This window comes from Taudactylus pleione, unplaced genomic scaffold, assembly GCF_031769625.1.
Source record: "Taudactylus pleione unplaced genomic scaffold, aTauple2 ptg000571l, whole genome shotgun sequence".
Classification (NCBI taxonomy): domain Eukaryota; kingdom Metazoa; phylum Chordata; class Amphibia; order Anura; family Myobatrachidae; genus Taudactylus; species Taudactylus pleione.
In genome coordinates this window covers 6,609,656-6,627,883 of record NW_028284973.1, presented here as the reverse complement: position 1 = coordinate 6,627,883, position 18,228 = coordinate 6,609,656, and positions in this window count along the sequence as shown.

Sequence of the window (18,228 nt, the reverse complement as noted above, 5' to 3'; positions counted from 1 at the left end):
CACAATGCCTTTAATTTTGGCATCACGAAGAGGGGGCGTGACCACGATGACGCAATCACGCAGCTCTGCCCCCAGTTCTGCCCCCAGTACAGCATCATTGCCCGGTCACACTGCCCACTGTGTACAGGCCCCCCCGCTGCATCACTGGTTCTGTAGATAAATATTGAAAGTAGAAGGCGTAATATGTGTACATTTTATATTACGTACACCCCCATACAGTATATACACGTAGCTCAGGTAAAGGCCACACATGGCCCTAAGCTCTGGACTTGCCTGTTAAGTGCAGGATACACATCAGTGGCGGAACTGTGGGAGACAATGGAGTTAGTTGCCGCCGGGCGCCATCCCTGAAGGGGGCACCTCCGCTCCTCCATTGTCTCCGTTCCATTTCCTTCTGCTGCGGTGCTGTGACAGGAGCCGCTGAGCTGAGCAACGATCATGTATCTGCCAGGACGGGTGACATTGCCTGTCAGCCCAGGCAGATTCATGTGTCTGCAGTTCAAGGGCCGGCTGCTGCGCTTCCAGAGTTTGCTATGGAACGCAAACTGGAAACTCTCGGCTCCTGTGTCTGCTCCCTCATCCTCTGCCACCTTTCTATGTCCAGCCCCTGTCGCTGTGGGTGTAACAGTGGGTCCCCCGCAGGAGATGGGCGTGTCAGTCTCCTCTCCTTACCCGTCATGTGTACTAGCGGCAGCAATAAAGAGTGATGCCGGCCCCGTACAGAGCAGCACTAGGTGGTGTCAGCGGCCAGTCCCCGGCAGCCGGCGCAGTCTCCCTTCTCCCTTGGACTCTGCACATTACATTAACCCCTCAGCAGTCAGCAGATACCTCTCACTTCTCCCCTGGAATAGAGTAGTGAGCCATTGGCCAGGATCCGGGAGCTGCATAGAGGACTTCTTCCCGGTTAGTTCCTTCTCACTACTACTCCCATCCTGCCCCCTGCTTCTCACTACTATTCCCATCCTGCCCCCTGCTTCCCACTACTACTCCCATCCTGCCCCCTGCTTCTCACTACTCCCATCCTGACCCCTGCTGCTCACTACTACTCCCATCCTGCCCCCTGCTTCCCACTACTCCCCCCATCCTGCCCCCTGCTTCCCACTACTACTCCCATCTTGCCCCCTGCTTTCCACTACTCCCCCCATCCTGCCCTCTGCTTCTCACTACTCCCCCCATCCTGCCCTCTGCTTCCCACTACTCCCCCATCTGCCCCCTGCTTTCCACTACGATGCCTATCCTGCCCCCTGCTTCTCACTATCCCCCCATCCTGCCCCCTGCTTCACACTACTCCCCCCCATCCTGCCCCCTGCTTCCCACTACTACTCCCATCCTGCCCCCTGCTTCTCATTACTCCCCCCATCCTGCCCCCTGCTTCCCAGTACTACTCCTATCCTGCCCCCTGCTTCCCACAACTCCTCTCATCCTGCCCCCTGCTTCTCTCTACTCCCCCCATCGTGCCCCCTGCTTCTCACTACTCCCCCATCCTGCTCCTTGCTTTCCACCACTCCCCCCATCCTGCCTCCTGCTTCCCACTACTCCCCCCATCCTGCCCCCTGCTTTCCACTACGATGCCTATCCTGCCCCCTGCTTCCCACTACTACTCCCATCCTGCCCCCTGCTTCCCACTACTACTCCCATCCTGCCCCCTGCTTCTCATTACTCCCCCCATCCTACCCCCTGCTTCTCATTACTCCCCCCATCCTGCCCCCTGCTTCCCAGTACTACTATCCTGCCCCCTGCTTCCCACAACTCCTCTCATCCTGCCCCCTGCTTCTCACTACTCCCACACATCCTGCCCCCTGCTTCTCACTACTCCCCCACATCCTGCCCCCTGCTTCCCACTACTACTCCTATTCTGGCCCCTGCTTCCCACTACTCGTCCCTTCCTGACCCCTGCTTCTCACTACTCCCCCCATCCTGCCCCCTGCTTCCCACTACTACTCTTACCATGACCCCTGCTTCCCACTACTTACTCCTCCCATCCTGCCCCTGTTTCCCGCTTCTACTACTCCCATTCTGCCCCAGCGGCCTCGGGGTGTATGGAGCTGGTGCTCCAAGTGCTGGCTCTGTTGGAGGGTAATAGGCTAACCAACCCTACCCCCCCTAACCACTACCCCCACCTACAGACATACCTGTAACCCGTCCTACCCAGCCCCCTATATATACTGTACCCCCCAGCTCAAGGACATACACTATCTGGCCCCTGAGACGTACACTGACTACCACACCACCCAGCCCCGGTTACATACACTATCCACCCAGCAACACCCCCATCCCCATAGCTAGGGACATACACTCCCTAAACAAAAAAAATGGCAGCTACTCAATCAATCTGATAGTACTTTTCAGGTGCATGAAAGGGAGGGGTCATACCAAGTAGAAAAGAGAGGGAGGGTTTAACCTCCTGTTGTTCCTCAGCACACTGAATTGTACTAGCAACAATATATGAAGACTATATGGTAATAGAAATCAGAGATATTGGTTGCATGCATTTGCAAATACATGGGAAGCTGCTAGGCCTCTTCACGGCTTCTCTGTCACTAGCAGTCCCTAACACTAAGGGGTTCGTGTCCGGAGCGCAGTGCACCCCAAAAAACATCCAACCCAGGACCCCCCCAGGGCATCACACGAAAAATGGAAAAAGAGTTATAGTGCAGTGTAAAGTATAGATGTGTGCGAGTAATCAATAAGTGTGGAATGAGAGGTTAGACCAGTGTTGACTAACCTTGACACTCCAGCTGTTATGGAACTACATAACCCACCTTGCACTGCTACAGTTTTGCTATTAGGGCATGCTAAAACTGTGGCAGGGCATGCTGGGATATATAGTTCCACAACAGCTGGAGTGTCAAGGTTAGCCAACACTGGGTTAGACTATATGTGAAAAAATACATGAATAATAAACAAACATAAAAGGTGATGTGAAAAGTTACTATGCGTATTAAGTGGTGATGCCCTGAGGAGGCCCAGCCAGAGTAGCCTTGGGGGGGCCCTACGCCCAAACGCTCACCCCAAATGTAATATATACCAATTAAAGCCTCATAATAAAGGCACATATATTTTGGCAAATGTAAGGCCTCATAATAAAGGCACACACCTAAATGCATCCAAAATGAGAGCCAGCTTACCTGGGAGTCACCCCTGGGAACTCCAACTAACACTACTAGAACCAGCATGCCCTGCTAATGCTGGCTCCTTCCTGCATCTCATGACCACAACCAAAAAAATGGCAGCTGCTCAATCAATCTGATAGTACTTTTCAGGTACATGAAAGGGAAGGGTCATACCAAGTAGAAGAGAGGGGGGTTTTAACCCCCTATTGTTCCTCAGCACACTGAATTGTACTAGCAACAACATATGAAAACTATATGGTAATAGAAATCAGAGATATTGGTTGCATGCATTTGCAAATACATGGGAAGCTGCTAGGCCTCTTCACGGGTTTTCTGTTACTAGCCCAGGTGTAAACTGCACTATCACTCTTTTTCCATTTTCGTGTGATGCCCTGGGGGGGGTCCTGGGCTGGACGTTCTTTGGGGTGCACTGCGCCCCGGACGTGAGCCTATTAGTGTTAGGGACTGCTAGTGACAGAGAAGCCGTGAAGAGGCCTAGCAGTATCCCATTTATTTGCAAATGAATGCAACTAATATCTCTGATTTCTATTACCATATAGTGTTCATATGTTGTTGCTAGTACAATTCAGTGTGCTGATGAACAATAGGGGGTTTCGACCCCCTCTCTTTTCTACTTACACTCCCTACCCTACCTCCCCCGGCCTTCTAGACACAGCCCCTCCAACCCAGGGACATACATTACCCACACTATCAAGGCCAATTTGCTTGTTTTATTTTTTTTCCTGTGGGGGCCAAAGTATTTTATATTTTCCTGTGGGGGCAAAGGGCTTTCTTTTATTCCCTATTGTTGTCAATGTGTTTTTATTTTTTTTTCCTGTGGGGGCCAACATGTTTTATTTTTTCTTCTGGGGGCCGATGTGTTTGTTTTCTGTGGGGGCCAACATGTTTTATTTTTTTCTTCTGGGGGCCAATGTGTTTGTTTTGTTTTCCTTGTGGGGGCCAATGTGTTTTATTGCTTTCTGTGTGGGCAGTAGCGGCTCCAGGCACGGGCAAGCCGGTCCGTCGCCCGGAGCGCTACTGTTTCCGGAGGGTGCAGGAAACGCCCACCTCCCTCCCAGCGCTATGGGCTATATTTAAGCTCAGCTGGGAGGGAGCGGAGGAGGGAAGGGGCGGCAACACAGGCCTAGCGCCGCCCTGTGTGTGGGCCAATGTGTTTTATTGTTTTCTGTGTAGGCCAATGTATTTATTTTTCCTGTGGGGGCCAATGTGTTTATTTTATTCCTGTACAATGTTTATCGTCTGTGAATGCGGCTGAGTTGCACCGCGCATGCATCGTACAGCGTTGCAGTACAGATACAGACACATGCAGTATATCAGCACTTTTACATTTGTGGGGAGGAGGGCACCAACATTTATCTTGCCTCCAGGCACCTGGGATGAAGTTACGCCACTGATACACATGAATGAGTAAAGGCAAGTAAAAAAAGTAGGACTTAAATAAAATAATTTATAAACTTTACTACAAACAGTAGGCAGTGCTGACAATAGTACTAAGTAGGGGTGTACACCGGCCACTTTTCGTGTTTTGGTTTTGGATCTGGATCTTTCTTCGTGTTTTGGATCTGGATTGGTTTTGCCAAAACCACCCTTCGGTGTTTTGGGTTCTGGGTTTTGTGTTTCGGATCTGTATAAAAACAGCTAAAATCACAGAATGTGTTGATTTTTCTGCTCCTATGCTATTATTAACCTCAAAAACCTTAATTTCCACTCATTTCCAGTCTATTCTGAACACCTCACACCTCACAATAGTGTTTTTATGTCCAAAAGGTTGCACCGATGTAGATGGATGACTATGCTAAGCGACACGAGTGGGCGGCACAAACACGTGGCCCATCTAGGAGTGACACTGCAGTGGCAGACAGGATGGCAGTTTGAAAAACTAGGCCCCAAACAGTACATAATTCAAAGAAAAAAAAGAGGTGCAAGATGGAATTGTCCTTGGGCCCTCCAACCCACCCTTATGTTGTATAAACAGGACATGCACACTTTAACAAACCAATAATTTCAGCGCCAGGGTCTGCCACACGACTGTGGCTGAAATGATTGGTTCGTTTGGGCCCCCACAAAACAAGCTGGCAATTAATCTGTCCCTGCACAAACTGGCTCTACGGAGGCAAGATGTCGTCCTCATCCTCATCCACCGATTCCTCACCCTCTTCAGTGTTGTGTACATCCTCATCCTCACAGAGTATTAACTCGTCCCCGCTGGAATCCACCACCACAGGTCCCTCTGTACGTTCTGGAGGCTGGTCTCCCTGGAAAAGTTGATAATTCATTTTTATGAACATCATCTTCTCCACATTTTGTGGAAGCAACCTCCTACGCCTTTCGCTGACAAGGTTCCCGGCTGCACTAAACACTCTTTCGGAATACACACTGGAGGGGGGGCAACTCAGGTAAAATAGAGTCAGTTTGTACAGGGGCCTCCAAATTGCCTCTTTTTCCTGTCAGTACAGGTACGGACTGTCTGACATGCCTACTTGGATGCTGTCACCGATGTAATCCTCCACCATTCTGTCAATGGTGACAGTATCATATGTAGTGACAGTAGACATGTCAGAAATTGTTGCCAGGTCCTTCAGTCCGGACCAGATGTCCAAACTTGGTCCTGCCTGCCCTGCATCACCGCCAGCGGGTTGCTTAGGATACCTAAGTTTTTTCCTGGCAGCCCCAGTTGCGGGAGAAAATGAAGAAGGAGCTGTTGACGTGTCACGTTCCGCTTCAGCTGACAGTGTTTTCACCAGCAGGTCTTTGCACCTCTGCAGGCTTGTGTCGGCCGGAAAGAGAGACACCACATAGGCTTTAAACCTAGGATCGAGCACGGTGGCCAAAATGTAGTGGTCTGATTTCAACAGATTGACCACCCTGGAATCCTGGCAAAGCGAAAGAAGGGTTTCATCCACAAGTCCCACATGCCGAGCGGAATCGCTCTGTCTTAGCTCCTCCTTCACTTTCTCCAGCTACTTCTGCAAAAGCCTGATGAAGGGAATGACCTGACTCAAGCTGGCAGTGTCTGAACTGACTTCACGTGTGGCAAGTTCGAAGGGCTGTAGAACCTTGCACAATACGGAAATCATTCTCCACTGTGCTTGAGTCAGGTGCATACCCCCTCCTTTGCCTATGTCATAGGTGGATGTATAGGCTTGAATGGCCTTTTGCTGCTCCTCCATCCTCTGAAGCATATAGAGGGCTGAGTTCCACCGCGTCACAACCTCTTGCTTCAGATGATGGCGGGGCAGGTTCAAGAGTATTTGCTGGCGCTCCAGTCTTCGGCACGCAGTCGCTGAATGGCAAAAGTGGCCAGAAATTTTTCGGCCCACCCAAAGCATCTCCTGCACGTCCCTGTCGCTTTTCAGAAAATTCTGCACCACCAAGTTTATTGTGTGAGCAAAACATGGGACGTGCTGGAATTTGCCCAGATGTAATGCCCGCACAATATTGGTGGCGTTGTCAGATATCACAAATCCCCAGGAGAGTCTAAGTGGGGTAAGCCACTGGGCGATGATTTCCCTCAGTTTCTCTAAGAGGTTGTCGGCGGTGTGCCTCTTACTGAAACCGGTGATACACAGCGTAGCCTGCCTTGTAACGAGCTGGCGTTTCTGAGATGCTGCTACTGGTGACGCTGCTGCTGTTGCTGCGTAAGGTGATACATCTACCCAGTGGGCTGTCACAGTCATATAGTCCTTAGTCTGCCCTGTTCCACTTGTCCACATGTCCGTGGTTAAGTGGACATTGGGTACAACGGCATTTTTCAGGACACTGAGGACACTTTTGTTGACGTTTCTGTACAGTCTCGGTATCGCCTGCCTAGTGAAGTGGAATCTAGACGGGATTTGGAACCGGGGACACACTACCTCCATCAATTGTCTAAATCCCACTGCACTAATGGCGGATACCGGATGCACATCTAACACCAACATAGCAGTCAAGGCCTCAGTTATATGTATTGCTTCAGGATGACTGCTGTCGTACTTAAAGGACTGTTGGAGGGTCAATTGTTTAGTAAAAGTAGTGGTGTTCCTACTTCCTCTCTGGGATGACGAACGACTCCCAGCAGCAGCAACAACAGCAGCGGCAGCAGGAGGCGTAGCAATGCAGGATCCTCCGGAGGAATCCCGGATAGGAGAGTCAGTCATGCCAGTGACATGGCCTGCAGGACTACTTCCGATCCTGACTAAGGAGGAAATTGACGAGGAGGGAGTTGACGGTGTGGTTTGCAGGCGCTTGGATACAACAGGACAACGGGATTTAGGTGTCCCTGGACTGCTTACGGTCTTAGCCAAAGTTTCTGAACTTGACAGTAACTTACTATGAACGCGCTGCAGGTGCCGTATAAGGGAGGATGTTCCTAGGTGGTTAACGTCCCTACCCCTACTTATTCCACGTTTACATATGGTACATATGGCAAGACAGTTGTTGTCCGGATTTGGATAGAAATATTGCCAGACTAAAGAGGTGGAATGTTTGGTCTTCTGCCCAGGCATGACCGTGATGGGCTTTTTCATCCCACGGACAACAACTGTCTCCCCCGGAGCCTGATTTAAACAAACCACATCACCATCAGAATCCTCCTCGCCAACTTCCTCCTCAGCGCCAGCTACACCAGTATCCTCATCCTGTTGTACTTCAACAGTGACATCTTCAATTTGCATATCAGCAAGTGGACTGTGGGTGCTCCTTTCAGCACTTGCAGGGGGCGTGCAAATGGTGGAAAGAGCCACCTCTTCCCGTCCAGTGCTGGGAAGGTCAGGCATCGCAACCGCCACCACACTTGGACTCTCCTTGAGGATTTGTGATATCTTCTTAGAACGCACAGTTCTTTGCTGTGCTTTTGCCAGCTTAACTCGTTTGATTTTTTTAGTGGGAGGAGGGCTTCCATCGTCATGTGAAGCTGAACCACTAGTCATGAACATACTAGTCATACTAGTATGACACACACTAGTCATAGGGAAAGACCTTAGCCGTTCCTTGCCACTCCGTGTCATAAATGGCATATTGGCAAGTTTACGTTTCTCTTCAGATGATTTAAATGTTTTTTTTAAGGTCATTTTCCTGAACTTTGTCATTTGGGATTGTATGTGGCTTCTACTATGACATTGGGCATCGGCCTTGGCAGACGACGTTGATGGCATGTTATCGTCTATGTCATGACTAGTGGGAACAGCTTCAGCACTAGGAGGAAGTGGTTCTTGATCTTTCTCTATTTTATTTTTATCGGAGAAAGTTTGGTCCTCCATTTATGTTATATCGATTTGATATATACGTGCGGCTAAACACAGAAAATATTTTTTTATTTTTGCTGGAGAGTAGTGCACTTTGTGGGTTACACCACCCTTTAAGAAATGAGCCAGCCGGCTCTTTACTTATGGGACACAGGCGCACGCTTGGCGCTGCTCCTTTGTTGATGCACGTGCGGCTACTGCGCACACAATTCACAAACACAGAAAAAATATTTTGTTATTTGGTTTGGAGTGTACTTTGGGGGTTACAGCACCCTTTTACGGTCAAGCCAGCCGGCCCTTTACTTATGACACAGGCGCACGCTTGGCACTACTTTGTTGATGCACGTGTGGCTACTGCGCACACAATTCACAAACACAGAAAATATATATTTTTTTGGTTTGGACTGGAGTGTACTTTGGGGGTTACAGCACCCTTTAACGGTCAAGCCAGCTGGCCCTTTACTTATGACACAGGCGCACGCTTGGCACTACTTTGTTGATGCACGTGCGGCTACTGCGCACACAATTCACAAACACAGAAAAAATATTTTGTTATTTGGTTTGGAGTGTACTTTGGGGGTTACAGCACCCTTTAACGGTCAAGCCAGCCGGCCCTTTACTTATGACACAGGCGCACGCTTGGCACTACTTTGTTGATGCACGTGCGGCTACTGCGCACACAATTCACAAACACAGAAAATATTTTTTTTTTGATTTGGACTGGAGTGTACTTTGGGGGTTACAGCACCCTTTAACGGTCAAGCCAGCCGGCCCTTTACTTAAGACACAGGCGCACGCTTGGCACTACTTTGTTGATGCACGTGCGGCTACTGAGCACACAATTCACAAACACAGAAAATATTTTTTTTTTTGGTTTGGACTGGAGTGTACTTTGGGGGTTACAGCACCCTTTAACGGTCATGCCAGCCGGCCCTTTACTTATGACACAGGCGCATGCTTGGCACTATTTTGTTGATGCACGTGCGGCTACTGCGCACACAATTCACAAACACAGAAAATATATATTTTTTTGGTTTGGACTGGAGTGTACTTTGGGGGTTACAGCACCCTTTAATGGTCAAGCCAGCCGGCCCTTTACTTATGACACAGGCGCACGCTTGGCACTACTTTGTTGATGCACGTGCGGCTACTGCGCACACAATTCACAAACACAGAAAAAATATTTTGTTATTTGGTTTGGAGTGTACTTTGGGGGTTACAGCACCCTTTGACGGTCAAGCCAGCCGGCCCTTTACTTATGACACAGGCGCACGCTTGGCACTACTTTGTTGATGTACGTGCGGCTACTGCGCACACAATTCACAAACACAGAAAATATTATTTTTTTTGGTTTGGACTGGAGTGTACTTTGGGGGTTACAGCACCCTTTAACGGTCAAGCCAGACGGCCCTTTACTTATGACACAGGCGCACGCTGGGCACTACTTTTTGATGCACATGCGGCTACTGCGCACACAATTCACAAACACAGAAAAAATATTATTTTTTTAGCACTTGGGGGGAGCACCCCTGATGGACAGAGCACCCGCTGGACAACACTACAGCACCCCTTTAGGACTGGGACACTGCACAGGACTTTGGAGTGGACACAGCCCCTATGGAGAACTGACTGCACAACACAGTCCAGCCAGCCCCTATGGACTTTGAAGTAGTGGACACAGCCCCTATTAACAACAGCAGCACAGCACAACACAGCCAGCCCCTATGGACTTTGAAGTAGTGGACAACAGCAGCACAGCGCAGCACAGCACAGCACAACACTACTCTGCACTACACTACACTACACTACACAGCCCAGCCAGCCCTAACTCCCACCCTCCCTCTTCACTGTCCACAGCCGAGTGAGAAAATGGCGCCGACGCGGGTACCTTATATAGGATCCAAAACCCGCGAGACCCGGAAGGCGGGATGATGACGTTTTGCCTCGATTTCAGATCCGAGTCAGGCGGGAAAAGTCGAGCCTGACTCGGATCTGACTCGGATCGGGGGGGCTCGGGGGGGTTCGGATTTCAGAAATCCGAACCCGCTCACCCCTAGTACTATGTGGACTGTTATGATTAGTGCCATGTGGAGTATCAGGGCCGTAGCTAGGGTAGTGCGACCTGTGCCTTGGCACAGGGCACCATAGGTCAGGGGGCGCTGTTTGGGCCTGTCAAATTTCTTTTTATTATCATTCTTGCTTGTAGCTTCCTCTTATTTCATCCCCAGCATCTCCTGGCCTCTCCTATCTCTTCCCTGGCCCTTCCACATGAAGCCATGGCCCTTTTTCGGGTGCATTATATTCCTTTGAAAAATTAGGGGGCGTCAATGCTCTTTCTGGCACAGGGCACCAAAAAGTCTAGTTACGGCTCTGTGGAGTATTATTCCCTGTGCCATCTGCATAAGTGTGCACAGCATACTTGCCTACTTTTTTTTTTCTCTTCCCGGGAGAAGCCCGGGTAAGAGAAGCAGGAGGGTGGTGGTGGGGGCGGGGCCTGACTATTTGTGTCATTAAGCCCCTCCCCCTCACAGTAAATTGCTGCAATAGGGGGTGGGACCAAATGAGCATTTCATGAAGAATCACGTCATTAAGCCCCGCCCCCTACATGGAGACTCGCGATCGCGGCGGAAATGCTCCCCATTCTGCCGACTTTACTAGGAAGTGGGCAGAAATCCTGGAAAAATGGACTGCTCTGTACAGTGACATGTGGAGTATTATTCTCTGTGCCACCTGGATAACTATGCACTGCACCATGTGGAGTAATATGAGGTAGATTGGAGATGTTGGTTTGCATAAACGGTACGCCTCTGCTATGCTGGTGGTAATTTCTGGAATGACCCTCAGAGTACTGAGGAGGATACATTGGATAAGGGTGCGGAGTGTGTAATCTAGACACCAGACCATTAAGGAAGGACATCTGTGCCTCTCTGTTCACCTCCCCCTGAGACTGCCTGTTGTGACTGGTAGGTTTCGCTTCCAATAGGAAGCCACCGTCAGTCACAGTGTAGCCAGTGCAGTCATAGACTGCACTGATTACACTGAGGTGATGGATTTAAATGGGGGTGCTGCAGTCCCTAGGCAAAATCTGCCACTGGCAGTGAGGAAGCTGGGTACTTCTGACAGGATTAAAGCTCTGGGTGGATGGAGACTAAAAAAAAAATATATGTTTGAGGTATGAGGCATAATAGTTTTAATTCACGACCAGCATATGACATCACAGAAGACAGAGCTGGGGGTAGAAAGTGGTTCTGGGCGCCTCAAATCAGAGACAGGTAGCGCCCCCACAAGCCTTGCGCCCTTGGCGCCTTGTTACGGCACTAATTCAGTATATGAATATGCTAGTAGGAGTTCTTATCCAGAACTTGCAGTATCTCCCTCTGCCCACTAGATGGTAGCATTTACACAGGAAAAATAAAAATAGTATTCTAGTTCCTAAACACTCAGGACCTCATTCAGAATCTCTCGTTGGGGCACGTCGGTCGCTGGGAGCGATAATCGCACATCTGCGCATGCGTATAATTTGCAGTGCGTGTGCGCAAGTCATTCGTTGCGATCTGATTTTGCTAGCTCGCAAGCCACTTTCAGGTCGCTGCTTTGAGTGACAGTGCCGTTTGTGGGTGGTAACAGGGGAATGTGCTTGTGAACGGGGGAGTGGTAGTGCGAACGCAGGCGTGTCTGACCGTCAGAGTGGCGTTTAATGGGTGTGCATAATTAGCAAAGTAGCGTCATTGCACATGTGACTTGGTTGTTTTTTTGCCTGAAGTGCTCGCAGTGTTTGGGGTAGGTTAGGTCCCCAAGCGCTGCGAGCTGCTCCGGTGGCCCTCGATGTTCACGATTAATCAGACTCTTCCCGGAGATGACATGTGCTGCGAGTGACAGGTGGGAGGTTTTATAGTCCAGCGTACGCTAACTGCCGTCGCTCACTAAGACATAGAGGGCGTCCTTACAGCGCAAAGAGCGATCGCTTGATTTGCGTATCCGGACCCTTTTTGCAAGCGACCGATCGCATCTTGCGAGAGACTCTGAATGAGGGCCTCAGTGTGTTTGTGTGTCAGTTGTGCTGCTGCCCTTCTGGTATCTATATAATAAAACTGACTGCTGATCGAAATTATGTCGCCACACGTGTGCACTTCACACACAGCATGCACGCTGTGCTCAGTGGGAGTTGGGGCCCGCACCGCTGGATCCTACAGTGATGGGACAGACCACCCCGAAAAAAGAGGATTATAATCTAATAATATCAGGACGGCTGACTTTTTGCCAAAGTTTTTTTAAAGTTAAAAATAAAATAAAACATTTTTTTTTACAAAGAATGCAGTTCTATAATGTAACATGATTTTTTTCCTCAGCCCATCTAGGAGTATTGGCAGCCAGGCTTTACGGTGTTATAATGTCCAGAAATATAATAATGTTTTTAAAAAAAGAAGATATATACAATATGACTGAAGTCTTGAACCCCACAAAACAAATTCTGTGATAACATATTAAAGTGACTGTAACAGCTACTCAATCACTACTTAATTATGCCTAGCATGTGTGTGTGTTTTACATGTCCCATTAAGGCTTTTTAGTTTTTACACATGAATTGAAATTATATAAAGCTACAGAATCTCTACCACTCAAACTTGAAAAAGTGATGAATTTCCCACCATTAAGGCTGATGCTTCAATGTATATACTGAAGGTATATAGGTGATCGGAGCTGGCTGCTGTGTGCGGGGTGGGGAGGTGATGGGGCTGACTGACGTGAGATGGGGATAGGTGATCAGAGCTGGCTGCTGTGTGTGAGGTGGGGAGGTGATGGGGCTGGATGATGTGAGATGGGGGGATAGGTGATCGGAGCTGGCTGCTGTGTGCGAGGTGGGGTGGAAATGGGGCTGGCTGATGTGGGATGGGGATAGGTGATCGGAACTGGCTGCTGTGTGCGTGGTGGGGAGGCGATGGGGCTGGCTGATGTGAGATGGGGGATAGGTGATCGGAGCTGGCTGCTGTGTGCGAGGTGGGGCGGTGATGGGGCTGGCTGATGTGAGATGGGGATACGTGATCGTAGTTGGCTGCTGTATGTGGGGTGGGGAGGTGATAGGGCTGGATGATGTGAGATGGGGTATAGGTGATCGGAGCTGGCTGCTGTGTGTGGGGTGGGCAGGTGATGGGGCTGGCTGATGTGAGATGTTGGATAGGTGATCGGAGTTGGCTGCTGTATGTGGGGTGGGGAGGTGATGGGGCTGGATGATGTGAGATGGAGGATAGGTGATCGGAGTTGGATGCTGTAGGTGGGGTGGGGAGGTGATGGGGCTGGATGATGTGAGATGGGGGAATAGGTGATCAGAGCGGGCTGCTGTGTGCGGGTTGGGGAGATGGGGCTGGATGATGCGAGATGGGGGATAGGTGATCGAAGCTGGCTGCTGTGTGCGGGGTGGGGAGGTGATGGGGCTGGATGATGTGAGATGGAGGATAGGTGATCGGAGCTGGCTGCTGTGTGCGGGTTGGGGAGATAATGGGGCTGGATGATGTGAGATGGGGGATAGGTGATCAGAGCTGGCTGCTGTGTGCGGGTTGGGGAGATAATGGGGCTGGATGATGTGAGATGGGGGATAGGTGATCGGAGCTGGCTGCTGTGTGCGGGTTGGGGAGATAATGGGGCTGGATGATGTGAGATGGGGGATAGGTGATTGGAGCTGGCTGCTGTGTGCGGGGTGGGGCGGTGATGGGGCTGGATGATGTGAGATGTGGGATAGGTGATCAGAGCTGGCTGCTGTGTGTGAGGTGGGGAGGTGATGGGGCTGGATGATGTGTGATGAGGGATAGGTGATCGGAGCTGGCTGCTGTGTGCGGGGTGGGGCGGTGATGGGGCTGGATGATGTGAGATGTGGGATAGGTGATCAGAGCTGGCTGCTGTATGTGGGAGGTGGGGAGGTGATGGGGCGGGATGATGTGAGATGGGGGATAGGTGATCGGAGCTGGCTGCTGTGTGCGGGGTGGGGAGGTGATGGGGCTGGATGATGTGAGATGGGGATAGGTGATTGCGCGAGACCCAAATAACGACGGCCAAGTCTTCGTTATGGCTCTCGTACCAAAGGGGGCATGCTGTCGATGGTGATTGACAGCACGCCCCCTTTGGTGGGCGTGCCGGGGGCGTGGCTGCCCAGATGGAGGCGTTCCTATGGGAACGCCTACCGTCTGGGGCCGGCCCCACTGACATCACTAGACTCTGATAGAGCCAAAAGCACTCCAGGGCTTGCGGCAGCCGAGACCCTACCACAAGGGTCTCGTCGCAAACCCGATGGTCGCGATGGTCATTTTGGCCGCTCGCTATAGCTGTGGGTGGTCAGCAGCGATCCTGGCTGCAGGGTGACATTTCAGGCACCCTGCTAGCCGGGAGCAAGGGCTGTGGGGCGGCGATGGTGCCGTCCACAGAGCCTCTGCGTTCTGTGCGGCGACACTGGTCGGCCGTAGCTAGTTATGGTCCTGGGTTGATTGAATCAAATCTTTGTGGTGACAGTATTGTACAATAAAATAATCCTTTTAAGACAAAAAAAATTTGATTTTGTTGTGACTAACCCTTTCTCACACTTCATATAGGCTCAAGTGAGTGCTGTATGTGACAGGTGGTGGTATAGGGAGTTACTGCCAATAATGAAGCCTCTCTTATTATTAGTGAATATGGGCTCTATTTATTAACATTATTTTGACTAAAATAAAGTGAAAAAGAGTGTTTTCACACCCTCTTCACATTATTTTAGTATCACCTATAGTTATTACAGGGCAATTGGAGTAGAATTCGTAAAATTCTACTCCAACCCCTAAGTATCACTTATTTTTAGTAATCAGATCGCATTTTCCATAATTGTAATGGGAAATGTGATCCGACCAAAGTTACTAAAAATAAATTGTAAAAAAATACCCAGGGTCTCCCCCGGTTACTGGACTCCTACTCCGCTCTAAGAGGCAGAGCAGAGCCCGGAGCCGGTCCCAGTGATCAGCTGTGGGGTCAAAACAGAGCGCAAGCTGATACACTGCAAAAAAAAAAAAGTAAAACAAAAAATTCACTTACCTGACTCCGTGGACCAGTGGTCGGGGCTCCGGTGATGTTCTCCCTCCAGTCAGCTGGTTTCCCATGGTGCACTGCGGCCCAGTCATCAGGTGATTGGGTCCAGTGCAGTATGGGATATCAGCTGACCGGAGGCATGGAAGACATCACCGGACCACCGATGACTGCAGATAAGTGCTATTAAGGGAGGGGGGGTCACGGGGAGGGTCCGCGAATGCAGGGGGCGGGGCTTAACGACAGGGGCAGGGCTCAGCGCCGGGGGGTAGCAGCGGCGGCCGGTCGGTGCATGCGCGGGCACTTTGTCACTGTATCTTTTGCGAAAATACCGTGTCTATTGTGCAGAGGGGATTCGCAGGGACAGAGCTTTATCGCAAGCTCTGTCCCTGTAAGGGATTTGTAGTAAATCCCTGTGATATTGCCTGAATTCACAATGCGAATTCAGTCGTTAATATCACACTACAATCTGCATTCAATATGCGGATTGTAGTGAATAGAGCCCTATGACTTCTGAAGTGATGCCTCATTTTATAATGGTTAGCTTAGAGGCTAACCAGTATAGAGGCTTGGGAGGATTGATTGTCTTGCTTCATAGAATTTGTAAGGCAGCCTGGATGAATTACAAGTGCATATGAATGTACGTTAGTATTCTTGGATAGTCACTACTGCATTGGTGTTAGCTGCCGGTCTAGACACTGGCCTACCGGTCTGGTCTCAGTGGAGGATCTACTAAAACTGTTGTGGACGCAAACCCAAAGCCCACTATAGTAGAGTTCCAGTTTTTGACCTGATCCTTGTAGTTTAATGTGATGTATGTTTTTTTTTTCCTCAATAAGTGAAGAACCCAGGCCGAGCCACAAAGCCGCTTGTTAATTTAAATAATTATTTTGATGGTAATATTGTACGTTTCTCGGCGGTATCCTATAATTATATTAACTTTTAATTCAAATTCTAATTATTTCTCTCTTTGTTTAGACACGCAGCTAGGAAGGGCCACAAAGACTTTAATGGACCCCAAGCCAAGATCATACTAGTGGGTCCAACTAGCAACAAGATTGGTACCATGAGCCGTGATCCCAAATGTTTTCTCGCAAAGCATCACTTCAGTTGTTTGCTTTGCTGAATGAAATCATTTTTTTTATGTGTGGAAGAATGCACAGTACTACTTCTAACTTTATCCTTATCAGGGGTTGTGATTTGTTTTGAATCTATACCCAAACTAATGAATATGCCTAAAAACGCTTTTTTAAACTATTTTAAAATATTTTTATAATGATTTTAGAGGACTGGCCAGGTCATTGGGGACTGTAGTTTTCATTGTCTGTTAGCTATAAAGGGTTTATGTACTAAAGAGCTGGTTTTTAGAAGTGGAGATGTTGCCCATAGCAACCAATCAGATTCTAGCTATTATCTTCTAGAAGGTGCTAGATAAATGTTAAGTAGAATCTGATTGGTTGCTATAGGCAAGATCTCCATTTCTAAAACCCTGCACGTCAGTAAATATACCCCCTATGACTGGAAATGTAAATATATGGGGAGGGGATTTAATACTGCGAAAGGTGTCACCAGGCATTGCCACGATGTGCTGCTGCGCACATATTGTGCTGTACTGGTAATGCTGACATCACAAGCTTGTCCTCGCAGGCTGTGGTGTGCCATTCCGGAATGGCACATCTCTTTCATGTTGGGAATTGAATTCCCCCCATAGACTGTGTGAACCTTTATCAATGTGATTTATATACAATTTTCAATGCACAAGTTTCTTGACTGATAAACATCAGCAAATAATAAATCTGCCCACAAGTTCTGCACACTGTGTAGCAACATTATCAGAAAATCTAAAAAATAGAGAATACAGCCATCTTACTTATGTGATATAGATGGACACACTGCTTGTAACTGAGAACCATTTATCTGTTTCAGAAGCTGTGTTTTAAGGGATAATCCACAGCAGGGATTTTATTAATGCTTTGGAATCTTAGACAGAGTGATTATATCTGTCACTGGATAAATTATTATTGCATCCGTCTGTAATAAAAAGGAAAAATCATGACCAGCACTGAACAGAGAATATTTAAAGATTAGCATCAGCCCCTGCTCCATTGGAGCTTACAGTGTAAATTATCTTCCAGCCAAACACACGCTCCAGTCTTTGTCAGAAGCCAATTAACCTGCCGATATGTTTTTAGACTGTTTGGAGCATGCAAAGATAAACATGAACATGTGGAGAATATACAATTTGTATAATACAAATCCCACACATATAAGAGTGGTTGGACTCAAACCCATTGTCCCAGCAGCAACACTAATCACTGTGTCACATTGCTGCCCATTCAACTTTTTGCACCATGGAGACAATGTTCCTCTGTTGAAGAACCTTTTTAATCCCAGCAGGAAAACTCTCACAACCATAACCATTTTAACTTCATAACCATTAAGTTTAGAGTTACGCATAGGGTTAGGCTATGATTAGGGTTAGGATTAGGCTAGGGTTAGGCTGTGATTAGGTTTAGGATTAGGTGTAGGGTTAGGCTGTGATTAGGATTAGGCATAGGGTTAGGCTGTGATTAGGATTAGGCATAGGGTTAGGCTGTGATTAGGATTAGGCATAGGGTTAGGCTGTGATTAGGTTTAGGATTAGGCGTAGAGTTAGGCTGCGATTAGGTTTAGAGTTAGGCATAGGGTTGGTCTATGACTAGGTTTAGAGTTAGGCATAGGGTATAGGCTGCAATTAGATTTAGAGTTAGGCATATGGTTAGGCTGTGATTAGGTTTAGGATTAGGCGTAGGGTTAGGCTGCGATTAGGTTTAGGATTAGGTGTAGAG